Below are 12500 nucleotides of genomic sequence, written 5' to 3'. Positions count from 1 at the left end.
TTCTCCGCACAATACTTGTATTGGACAAAGGTTTTATATCCGCATAGGAGGAAAACCAATGCAACATAGCTTGCATAAAGGAACAATTCTATTAGAATTATCCCAGATAAGGTACATAGAATGAATGCTCAATTATACCAATAAATTGACACAGGTGAAGGAGACGCAAGGTTCTCAAGAACCAGATTATTGACAGGCAATAAATAGACAGGTTAACCACAATTATATATATATATACATAAGAAGAGGATAACCCAAAACTTTAAGCATAAGTATGATAGTAAACAGAGCTTGTTTGTCTGAAAGAAAAAACATTAAATGCCACTTTTAAGATACCGAGGTATCAAAGTCATAAAAGCCTGTATTACAAATCAATGACATTAGCGTTAGAAACGCTCGGCACACATGTCTGCACTTATGCTAGGTTCACCTTCGGAAATGGAACAGTCTGCATGGGCAACACAGTGCCCTCACTTAGTTTGTAGTACAGTATGTAACTACACACTCACCCTGGAATTAATCGTCCCAATTAAGACCACTGTTCCTCGCAGAGTTAAACAGTAGGGTTAACACCGCGACCCACTGCTACCACAGATCTCTTTTAGTTCCTCTACTTGCTTCGCATAGTGGCGAAAGAACACTCTGGAAGACTTCCAGCCAGTGTATGAACGGAGATGTTCAAAATCCATACAATTAAAGAAATTTAAGGATGAGGCAACTTTCCTCGGATCGTGACCTGCGGGTGTATTGTCAGGATCCGCTCTGCGAATAAAATATGTGATTTTCGCTCTGAGTTGATTCAGAGATAAATTTGAGCCTGATGTTTCTCCCCTGAATAGTTGACCACCCTTGAAGTCTGAAGTTCTATGAAGATAGACCTTTAGGCATTCTACTGGACATAGAGATGCATCTTCTTTCAGAGGGCAGATTCTCCAGGGACCCCACCTGTTGGTGGGTAACTCATTCTTGGCGAGAAACGTAGGATCCGGAAACAGGTTCAGTTCTCCCCCATCCAGGAACTGAACACGACCTGCCTCTCTCGAGAGGCTACAATCTCACTAACCCTGGCCCCGGACGCGAGTGCAAAATAGGAAAATAACTTTTTGTGTCAAATCCTTTAACGCACACTCTTCATTGCTCAACAGAGAAGCGAAATGAAGAACTTGTCTAAAGACCATGAAATGGGCTTTGGAGGTGCTGAAGGCCTGAGCCTAGCACAGGCTTTCGGGACTTTATTAAAGATCTCGTTACCTAGGTCGACCTGGAAGGCATATAGAATGGGTCTTGTCAAAGCAGACTTACACGCTGAAATCGTGTTAGCTGCCAATCCTTGACCATGGAGGTGGAGAAGAAAGATAAGCAGAAGTCTGTCAAGATCTCCTGCGGATTCTTCGCCTTGACAAAAGGGCCACCCATTTTCTCCAAGATGACTCATATTGCCTTCTAGTAGATTTGCACTTATATTCCTCAAGGAAGTCTATACTGGCTTTCGAAATCCCGAAACGCTTTCTCACCGCTAGGGAGAGAAAATCATAAGCTGCAGGGTCCGGGTTTTCTGTAATGAAGCGCAGACAGTTGACTTCTGGACTCGCTGGGTCAGAACTAGATCTGGTAGTGGTACAAACTTCAGCTACAGTTCCAATGCCAAGAGGAACCACACGCTGTTCGGCCACTTGTGGGCCACTATTGCCGCTACCCCTTGAAGGATCTCAGTTTGTTGAGGGCCCTCAACAGAAGGTTGTGCGGAGGGAACAGATAAATCTTGGACCATCTGTTCCAGTCGAGGGACATCGCGTCCACTGCTTCCGCTAAGGGGTCCTCGTACGGGGCACGTACAGGGGCAACTTCTTGTTGTCTTTCGTCGCAAAGAGGTCTATCTGCAGTTTTGGGACTGATTCAGAATGAAGGAGAATGATCCTGCGTCTAAGGACCATTCCGACTCTATCGATGTGAACCTGGATAGAGCGTCTGCTGTCACATTGCGGACTCCTTGAAGATGAACTGCCGACAGGTACCACTTCTTCTTTTCCGCCAATCGGAAGATGGCCAACATCACCTGGTTGAGAGGTGGTGACCTCGATCCTTGTCGATTCAAGTATCTCACAACTATCTCGCTGTCTATCGCCAACCTTATGTGGATCGAGTGACGCGGGGAGACTTTCTTTAAGGTAAGGAGCACTGCCCTAGCTTCTAGAAAGTTTTATGTGAAAGGTCTTGAATAGCTTGGACCAAGTCCCCTGGACTTTTTTCCGATGAGAGTGACCTCCCCATCCCTCCTTCGAGGCGTCTGAGTGAATCGTCACCGACGGGGGAGGTGGCTGAAGAAGAACCGACTTCTTTAGATGTCTGGCTTGGGACCAAGGCCTGAGAAGAGTACTTAGCCGAAGCGGCTGGTCTTCTCAGATCTCTTCGCGCGTTTGATGCATAACTTCTCCAAACTCCGATTGCATCCTTTAGCTGTGCTCTTAGCACTGGGTCTGTCACCGAAGCAAACTGGAGAGAGCGCAGTACCCTCTCCTGCTCGCGTCTTGATATCCTTTCGGAATCTAGAAGTCTCTTGACAGAACCCGCTATCTCCTTCCTTTTCTTCGCCGGGATGGAGAAACGGTGTGACAAAAGGTCCCAGTGGATTCCCAGCCACTGGAACTTTTGAGATGGAGAAAGTCGAGACTTTTTCTGTTGATCTTGAAGCCTAGGTACTCTAGGAACTGGATCACTTGACTGGAAGCTTGCAAGCATTCTGTCTCAGATGCTGCCCACACCAACCAGTCGTCCAGGTAGGCTACTACCTGAATTCCCTTTAGGCGTAATTGTTTGAGAGCTACGCTCGCAAGCTTCGTAAAAATCCTTGGGGCTATGTTTAGCCCGAATGGCATGGCTCCGAAGGCGTATAGTCTTCGTTGTAGCCTGAACCCTAGGTAGGGGGAGAGTCGATGGCTAATTGGAATGTGCCAATAGGCGTCTGACAAGTCTATAGAGACGGAATATGCCCTCTTGGGCAGTAAGGTCCTTATGTGTTGCAGTGTTAGCATTTTGAATTTGCAATTCACTATGAACTTGTTGAGTGGCGACAAGTCCAGAATGACTCTGAGCTTTTCCGAGTCTTTCTTGGGAACACAAAACAGCCTCCCTTAGAAATTGATGGGCTCCACCCTTCGGATCACCTTTTTTCTCCAACAGTTCTTGAACGTACTCCTCCATAACGGGGGTGGAGTGTTGGAAAAACCGAAGGCACGGGGGTGGAGTGCTGTACCAGCTCCCGCCCAGTCCATTCTTGAGTAGGGTGTGGGCCCAGGGATCGAAGGTCCACCGATCCCGAAATTTCAGAAGTCAAACCTCCTACCGGTATCACCTCACTTGGACTGCCGTCCTGAGGTCTTGCCTTCCTGACCACGACCACCCCTGAATCCCCTTCCCCTTGAGGGGCGTCTAGACGAGCCTCTGGCTGCTCCTCTAGGCTTTGCTCGAAAGGAAGTAGACTGCCCTTCGAACGCTGGGGTGAATGCCGTGGACTGTGTCGACACGGCCTGGGGTACCCACTGAAAAGTGGTCGGGGTTTGTGCCACGATCTGGGGCACTGGGGGCAATGGCAATTGCAGTTGCTGTTGCTGTCTAAGAGGCTTGGCTGGCCGAGACGGTAGCCTAGTCCTCATAGTCTTCCTCTTTGGTTGAGGACCCTCATCCGGGGAAGACTTTCTTTTGATAGCCAGGCCCCACTTCTGGAGAAGGTTTCTATTCTCCAAGGCGGCCTTATCAACAACTTCTTTGACCAAGTCGGTAGGGAAAAGGTCTTTTCCCCAAATGTTGGAGGAGATTAGTTTCTTTGGCTTGTGCCTCACCGTAGCCGAGGTAAACACGAACTCCCTACAAGCTCTCCTTGCCTTGACGAAGCCATAAAGGTCCTTCGTCACTGTGGCCAGATGAGACTTGGCCACTACCATGAACATTTCATGGACCTTGGGGTCACTTGCCATCGTCTCGAGAGTAGTCTGAAGAGACATTGAGGCAGTCAGTCTTTCTTTTGTATCGAACTCTCTTCGCAAAAGAAAGTCAGACAGCTTTGGGAGGTCCTTGCCGAACTGACGTCCGGCAATATCAGCCTCCAACTTTCCAACTGAGAACGTAAGATGGACGTCCTTCCAGTCTTTGTGGTCCATAGGCAGGGCCAGCGACAAGGGTTTACACTCCTCTAGGGAGGGGCAAGACTTGCCGGCCTCGACTGCTTTTAGTACAGCCAGAAACCCTTTCTGTAAAAAGGGGAAGGCTCTAGTAGGCGAGGACACAAAGGAAGGGAGCTTCCTATTCGATGCGGCTACCTTTGAGTTAGAGAAGCCCCTCTCTTTCATCGAGGATGAAAGTAGAGCTTGAGCCTTAGCATGGTCCATCACTATGACTTCCTTCGGCTCTGTCTCCTCCTTTGAAGCTGGTTCCTTCCTCAGCCGGACATAACAGTCCGGATATGATGCCTTGCTGGGCCAGAATTCCACCTCTAGGGGAACTGAGCCCAGCTTATCCGAGATGACGATCTTTCCAGTCGTCATCGGCATGTGCTCAACATACCTCCATGGGTTAGCATCTGAGCACAAGGGAAGGTCTTTCACATTGAGCTTTTTCTGGGGCCCATGTGATTCTGCAAGGCACTGCATTCGCAGTTCCATTGCAGCCGCCTTCTCCTGATTCTCCTTCTGCATTTGTTGGATCATTCCAACAATAGAAGAGAGGGCCTGTCCCAGCTCTACTGGGAGACCGGCCGATGTAGAGGGAATAGGCTCCGGAATCTGAACCGGAGTAGCCGACACCTCGTCGACGTCTACCTCTACAACGTCTGGGGCTTGAACTTCATCCTGGGCTTCTGCCAGGAGGTCTTCCTCCCGACACCCGTCCACATCAGACATCCTGTCATCTAACTGGATGTCTTGCATCGTGACCGCGACTTCAGCATCCACCTGGATCTGAACTTAGGGGATCTCCTCTTGAGGCTGGGGAATCACTGCATCAGCTGATGCCTTAGGGAAAAGATACACCCTCATCTTCTCACTTGGAAGATAAGGGCCAGAAGTGTTCTTTTGGACGCCCCTTACCCAGGTACGAAGCTTCTTCCTAGCTATATCCCTTGATTCCTCTGTCCTAGGGGAATTAAAGGTCTCAGTAATCAGGTTAGTGCACACAGTACGTACCTGAGGGTCCCAATACCGGAGATCATCCTTGAAGACAGCGTATGCTGCGTGTCTCCTACAAAACTCATGTCCGCAGAGGTTCTTGCTGCGGACGTTGCAGAAAGCACTTCCCCACTTCGGAGTGTCCTTCTGTAAAGAGAAGAAATTTCCATGAGTATCAAGTGAACTATGTATCACTGGATATGCATAGTATAGCATAACAATTCAGAAAGGAAAGACACACACTTGTGTTTCCCTCACAACCCATTGTTGCAGCCTTCCAGATAATAAAATCAAATGGTTAATCTCTTCTAGAGTAACCAATGCAAGGTTTCCAGAGGAAACAGGTGGAGCTCACACCTAAGCAATGATTTTAAAATCCTTGATAATAGACAGGAAAGAACTCACTTTCCTATCTGTAGGGCAACAGCAAAGGGATGTGCGAGAAAACACAATAGTGTTAGAAGACACAGTGCTGTACCAAAACCCTTACCATAGTTTTCTTCTTACTGTATATGTTATACTGAAGAATACTAGTACAGTATAGGGGGATGCGTGCCGGCCGGCCTTTGCCGGCCGGCACACACCATAACTAGCTTTAAAGTATACTACTTAACAGCTATAAGGCGGCAGCACTCTGGTTCAAATGAATGTGCCGGTCGGCAGCAACTGCCGGCCGGTAACAGCCAATGTTTGCCGGCAATGGCTGCCGGCCAGCAACTACTCAAGGTAGTACCCAGCTGCCGGCCACACTCTTGGTGACCGGCAGACAAGGGCTGACATAAGCCGGCCGGCCGGCAAAGGTACAAGACCGATGCCAGCCGGCAGCAAAAGAACCAGAGGACTACACCTGCCCGGCTGCCGGCCTCATAGGCCGGCAGCCGGGTCGGGTACAGCACTAGAAGAAAAATAGAATGGATGCCGGGATAAGAGTGTACACAACCTCCAAGCCCGGCAACCGAAAGAGTGCATATAAGGAAGGGGAGAAACTAATTCAGGCTTCCTGACCAATGCCGTCTGGCTCTACAGGCAGGCATGGATGAGGGACCAAGAGAGGTCCGGGCAGCACTCGAAAACATAAGACCCTTGCCGGCTGGCAGCTCTGCCGGCCGGCAAGGGCCTGAGTCAATTCCACATCCTAACCTATACTAGGTCCAGATGTAGAACGACGTACAGTACAGTAATGGCTAGGCCATTACGGAGAAAGAGGGGGAAGGGACAAGAGGGTCCTACCAACCTTGCTTTAGTGACAGATCACCCGCAGCCAAGAAACTTATCTCAGCCTAAGGGAGATCTAAGGGGGAAGGCCAGCAATACTTGCCAGCTCCCAGAGCACCAAAGCAAGGAAGGTGTTGCTACTCCCAGGGAAAGAAACTTATCCTCCCCCGAGAACAGCAACAAGGACTAGTCTGGTAGATCACAAAAGAAGGAATCATATCCACAGAAACCTTCGGTAGTGACCTAAGGGAGCTAAGCTCCCTTTGTCTGTGTCAGGCCAGCGAGGGGGACTCAGCCCCATGCCAGACAACACAGACTCAGACTAAAAAACTCTGTTGTTCTGTCCCTCTTGAACCATACTACAGGAACAGGAAGGTACAGTAACACCCCAGTATAGTTTTATCGAAAATAAATTCGGAAAAAACCACTTAGGGATAAGCCCAAGGCTTAAACAGAGGGAAAGGGATTGCATACCTTCTCCGAAGAAAAGAAAGCAACCGGGGAGTATGATAAAGTATATTAAGGCTCCATAAGCAACTAGCCTAGGCACCAAGAGAATCGATTACCTAAATCACCGAAACTCACTCGTATACTATCTTGGAAATATTCCACACAGTCTTAAATGTATAAAATATAGCCTAAAGCTTCAATAAAATTTTAATTACACTCGGAAAAACCAAAATCATGCATGAAGTACTAGGACCAAACGACTAGGCTACATGGCCTAGCGTAGGCCAGAATGGCGAATACTTCGCCAAATAATACTAAGCACGAAAGGAAATCCTATGTAATGCTAAAAAGCTAAAATTTATTAAAGCAAAACAACCAGGAATGTCGCTCTGACTAACTAAATTTATACCTAGCGAGCGACAGCGTCCAGGACGCCTCTGGTAGGCTACGGCTCTTGAATCAAAGATTAATCCTATTAATCACTCAAAATTTTACCAAGAGCCTACATTTATACATCAAAGACATTATACTCAACTTATCAGAGGCCAACGAAGATGGAGAAGCCATGAAAAAGTAGAATAAATCCAAGATTTGCGAGAAACACAGGAAAAAACACCGAGTTGTTAAGCTACGCAAAAAGGAATACATATGGCGCCAGGATTGGCGCCAGGCACGCATACGAATCGGAGGATAGGGAAGCCTTGGGAGCGGCTCCCCTTTTTCTTTCCCGAATTCGTTTCTTGCCAATCCCTCCTACGAGACGAAATCTCTGTCCAGGATGCAGATTGCCATGTGGCGTGTCAAGAATACGTCCTCTGATATGTCGCGATATCCCTTTCACGAGGGATACTCGCTCCAGGAGTTAGAATTCTGGTACCTTAAGGTAAATTCTCTGGGAATATCGCCGTAGTTGTAATATACCCTAGGAAGCTACCCTATAGGAACTTCCATCAGGACGACATGGCTTGAGCCCAAAAATATATATATATATATATATATATATATATATATATATATATATATATATATATATATATATATATGTATATATGTCCCATGTCAACGGATGATAAGATATCAGAATATGAGTTTTTTCACTTTATTACAAAAAGGTTCGTGAATACACTGTGTACAGTTGATACTTTCAGATGAGTACCTTGTCTACTAGACTGCTCGAATGGTACTGACTAACTCTCACGAGCAATATGCAATCTTGCTCCCTCAACGAGCTGAATTGTTAGGTTTTGTGGAATTCTTCACTCTGATGGAAATATACTGTCACATTATGATTCTATGGACACGTCACTTATAACGGAGTTCAGTGATCGCACCCTCCAACCCCAATGACACTCACAGCACTCCTAAACAGGTCAGTAACATCACAGAAAAAACACATACTTTGCATACAAGGATTAGGACATTACAACCCCCCTCCCCCCCAGCACCTCACCCCGGGAGGAAGTGCACACTTTCCCTCACTAGTCTATAATGTATGGAGGACACTCCGACCCAGAAAAAGTAAGGCATGTACTAAACAAAAATGCAACACAAAATATATACATAGAAATCACACCCCCAAAAATAACACAACTTCCACAAAAAAATTAAAAATGAAATATTGCATGTAAAAATGTACACAATACAATATAAATAAATTCACTCATTTCTTCATATGACCTCTGCAACTAAAATACAGAATACTCGAAGTGGAAAAAAAATCACATCAACATCAGTATTACACAGCCTCATCTATAACATCCCGCTGGCTGCAGGCAATATGGGCCTATTTGGGCGAGACAGGGATAGGAACATATCTTCCTTCATCCCTTGATTTTACTTGTCTGAGTTTACGGCACAATTTCGCAACACAACTCACCACCACCATTTCACCATTTAAAAAAAAAAAAAAAACAATACTACACTTGCACTTTCAACTATCAATCGACGGCCACTAGCCGTTTTCCCGAGAAAATCATTCATCTTCCTACCCTTCTCTTATAACTTTAAGTATAAGGTATTCACATCTCTACACATTCTCTAACACTGCCACTTACCCTTCGGAAACCGCCCTGGCTCCAGAAACCAGGAATCATATAAATACATAAGTAATACAGCATCAGCCTGACGGATTTCACTGACCTATTTAACCTCTGATTGTTTTTGGGTTCACTCAGCAGTATGTCATAAGTTTTACTACACTCAGCAAAATTAACACAACACTACGTGTACATTAAACCCCAACATAAGAACACATTGTTATCATCAAGTTTCTTTAAAACACGTCAAAATAAAAAAAATGAGGTCTGTTTAAACAACAACAACAGCGTAGAAAAAACATTTAAAAAGTTCTACTCATCTACATGAGGAATGTCACGTATGCATGGGTAAGGAGGTATACTCTGATTGACACTTTTGAAAACCACCTCTTCAGGCGCCACATGTATATGTGCCTGGTGATGTTATATTCAACCATATTTACTCGGTACGTAACTAAAGAGACTAGCTTTAGTTTGTGTTCCCTAGGTTGTAATCATTTCAAATACACACGATATCCCACAAATACTTTTACCGATGCGGTTTGGAACCGACCATCATACTTTGAGCTGAAAGTTTCATTAGCTCTCCTCAAAAACATTTCAGTGGTGTTCATTGGTCTCCTGAAGAGATTTAGTAGATAGACACAGTATTGCTCAGTTGAATAATTTGGCAACTGTTGCGAATTAATCAGGACCGTATGTGGTAACACAGGATCCTGTCCATACACTAAAAAGAAAGGCATGCCCGTGAGCGAAGCAATATATGCAATGTTCAAAGCTAACTCAGCAGTAGGAAGCATGCCGTGCCAATGAAGGGGGGTCATCAGCCACTAAGTAACGTAAAATTCAAACTACTTCCCTATTATGCGATTCCACTAAGACTAAGCCATTAGCTGAAGGCCTTTATGCGGTCACTGAAAAGTTTTCAATTTTCGAGTCCATGACCGATTTCACCCAATTATTTATAAACTCAAAATCCTTATCACTTATCAAAATTTTCGGGCAATCAAACCTAGTAATGAAAGATCACAGCCACTGGGCTAATGAATTTGCCGATTTATCCAACATTGCGTATGTATGAGTGTATCGATTTAATGCATCCACAAATACACATATATACTTATGTTGTGTTAAACCAGTAGGGAATGGTCCTACCACATCCATATACACCCTATAAAATCTAATAGGAATCACATGCCACTTTCTGGCTTCCGATACAGTGTTTTTATGTTCTTTGAAACTGTTAAAAGCATGACAATATTTTATATTATTTTTGTATAGATTTTTTCATTTCTAACCAAAAAAAGGATTGACTTGCTCTCCTTAATGTTCTATCAATACCTAAATGCCCTGCATACGGACTTGCATGTGCAATGTGAATAGCTCGCTTAATTAAGGAGGGAGGAAGAACTACCCCTGCACAAAATTCTCCTCCCCTCTTCTCGTAAGCACAATATAAGATATCATTCGCTATGAAAGAATTCTCGTGAGGCACATGCAGGGATGATGGATAACTCTCTGATTCCCCTTTAATCACAAGTAATCTTTCCATCCATTCCTCTTTTTTCTGTCCCTCTCGGTCTTCTTTTATGTCCCAACCTCCCAAGTCAATCACACCCTCATCATCAGGGCATTCATTCTGAACACCCCTGGTCTTGTCCTCGGCCACCCATATATATTGACCCTCTCTCTCTCTCTCTCTCTCTCTCTCTCTCTCTCCAACATATGTAAGTCTCTCTCTCTCTCTCTCTCTCTCTCTCTCTCTCTCTCTCTCTCTCTCTCTCTCCAACATATGTAAGTCTCTCTCTCTCTCTCTCTCTCTCTCTCTCTCTCTCTCTCTCTCTCTCTCTCTCTCCAACATATGTAAGTCTCTCTCTCTCTCTCTCTCTCTCTCTCTCTCTCTCTCTCTCTCTCTCTCTCTTCTGCTCCTCGCATGAAATCACATCCCGTTCTCTATTTGGATGGGGGTCTTCAATATTTTGGTTTCGATCTTCGTTCCTCTTTTGTGCCCTAGTTGTCATTCCTATTATTGCACCTCTAGAGAAAGGCATCAGCTACCTCTTTAGCTCTACCTTCTATGTGGTGAAACCCCTTTATATTAAACTCTAACAATCTTTCAATCCATCTTGCTTGTCTACATGACAAGTAATTTTTACAAAATATGTCACGTGAGGGGCAATGATCACTTTACAACTCATCGACTGCCCTAATAAAAAGAACCGATGCCTCTCCAGAACCCAAAGAATAGCAAAACCCTCTCGATCAAATGTACTATAATTCTTTTCTGCCCCTTTTAATGCCCTGGAAGCAAAACAAATGGATGGCTCTCTACTTTTATCATCTCGTTGAGAAAATACGCCACCAATAGCTAAGCTACTCGCATCTGTTGTCACTAAAAACCGGCGATCAAATCTGGGATATGCGAGTGAGTCATTGCTATTAAAGGCAGCCTATTAAGGGAGACAAAACTTCCATCATTACTCTAGAGAAATGACTTGGAGCATTTTTAACACCGAAAGAAAAAAAAATTGAACTGAAATAATTGATCGTTAGCTATAAATACCGTTTCACACTTACTGTTTTCCTGAATGGGTATTTGATAGTATCCAGACTTCAAATCAGTAGTTGTAAAATATTTACTATCACGTTCTTTCACAAGTAATTTTTTGATCGAGTGCAATGGAAATGCATTATCCTTAGTAACTGCATTTAACTTCCAATAAGCAATACACAATCTTACCGCACCATCTTTTTTCCTAATAGATGCAATTGGAGAAGCCCAGGGTGATTCGCTCTCCTTGATTATCCCTTGTTCCCTTAAGCTACTAATTTCCCGTTCTATATCTCCATGGAAATGAATGGGTACCTTATAAGGCCTTAACCTGATCAGCTCCGCCTGCCCAGTTCAATGCTAAAGAGAAATTTATTAATCCTCCTTGGTGGCTCGTCTCCAATTGCAATTACATCAGAATAATTATTAACAATGTCACTAACTACAGGTTGATATTCTGGTGGACATAGTTTTCGAGCTTGCATAATCAAGTTCTGAGTGTGATCGTCTGTGCTGGTTGGAGCTGTGGCTCCCAGGATCCCATTTTTAGACATTTCACATAACTTTAATTCACACACAGAATCACTTCCTAACACAACTCTTTTATTTGACAAATTAACAATCATTATAAAAGCTCTGTTCTCTTTTATTTCTGATAATCCCTCTAAGATTACGTGCACCCAATTGTCATCGGGGTTAACAACGACCTTGGTCCCTTCCAGAGGAGCCTGACACGGGGTCACTGAATTGCTCATAAGTGTCTGGGGAGACAACACTTCTCCTCTTTCAGGTACAGCTGTTACCTTACTTAATCATTTCTCCGTTCCCGCACAAGAACCTACTCTCTCATGATATTCTATCGGCAAAATGAACCCTCCTGCATTTACTATTATTGTATCTTTTTCCCAAAAATGCATATTTGATTACTACTTATAAAATCAATTCGTAATATAGCCTCAATTCCTGGAATTCCATAGGTGGGCAAGACAGAAAAAAATCATGTGTAAACTTCACAGATCCCACCTTAAATTTGACGACCCTTGTATGGCTTATGCGTAGTTTATTTCCTCCTGGCGTGTTGAGGATGAT

At 44.6% G+C, this 12500-nt stretch overlaps 1 pseudogene; it reads left to right on the top strand.

The window, feature by feature from the left end:
- The window catches only part of LOC137651944 (glutathione S-transferase 1-like), a 263278-nt pseudogene that overhangs the window by 132973 nt on the left and 117805 nt on the right, over positions 1–12500 (top strand).

Source organism: Palaemon carinicauda, chromosome 13 (assembly GCF_036898095.1).
Source record: "Palaemon carinicauda isolate YSFRI2023 chromosome 13, ASM3689809v2, whole genome shotgun sequence".
Taxonomy (NCBI): Eukaryota; Metazoa; Arthropoda; class Malacostraca; order Decapoda; family Palaemonidae; genus Palaemon; species Palaemon carinicauda.
This window is presented reverse-complemented; position numbering and strand designations above follow the sequence as displayed.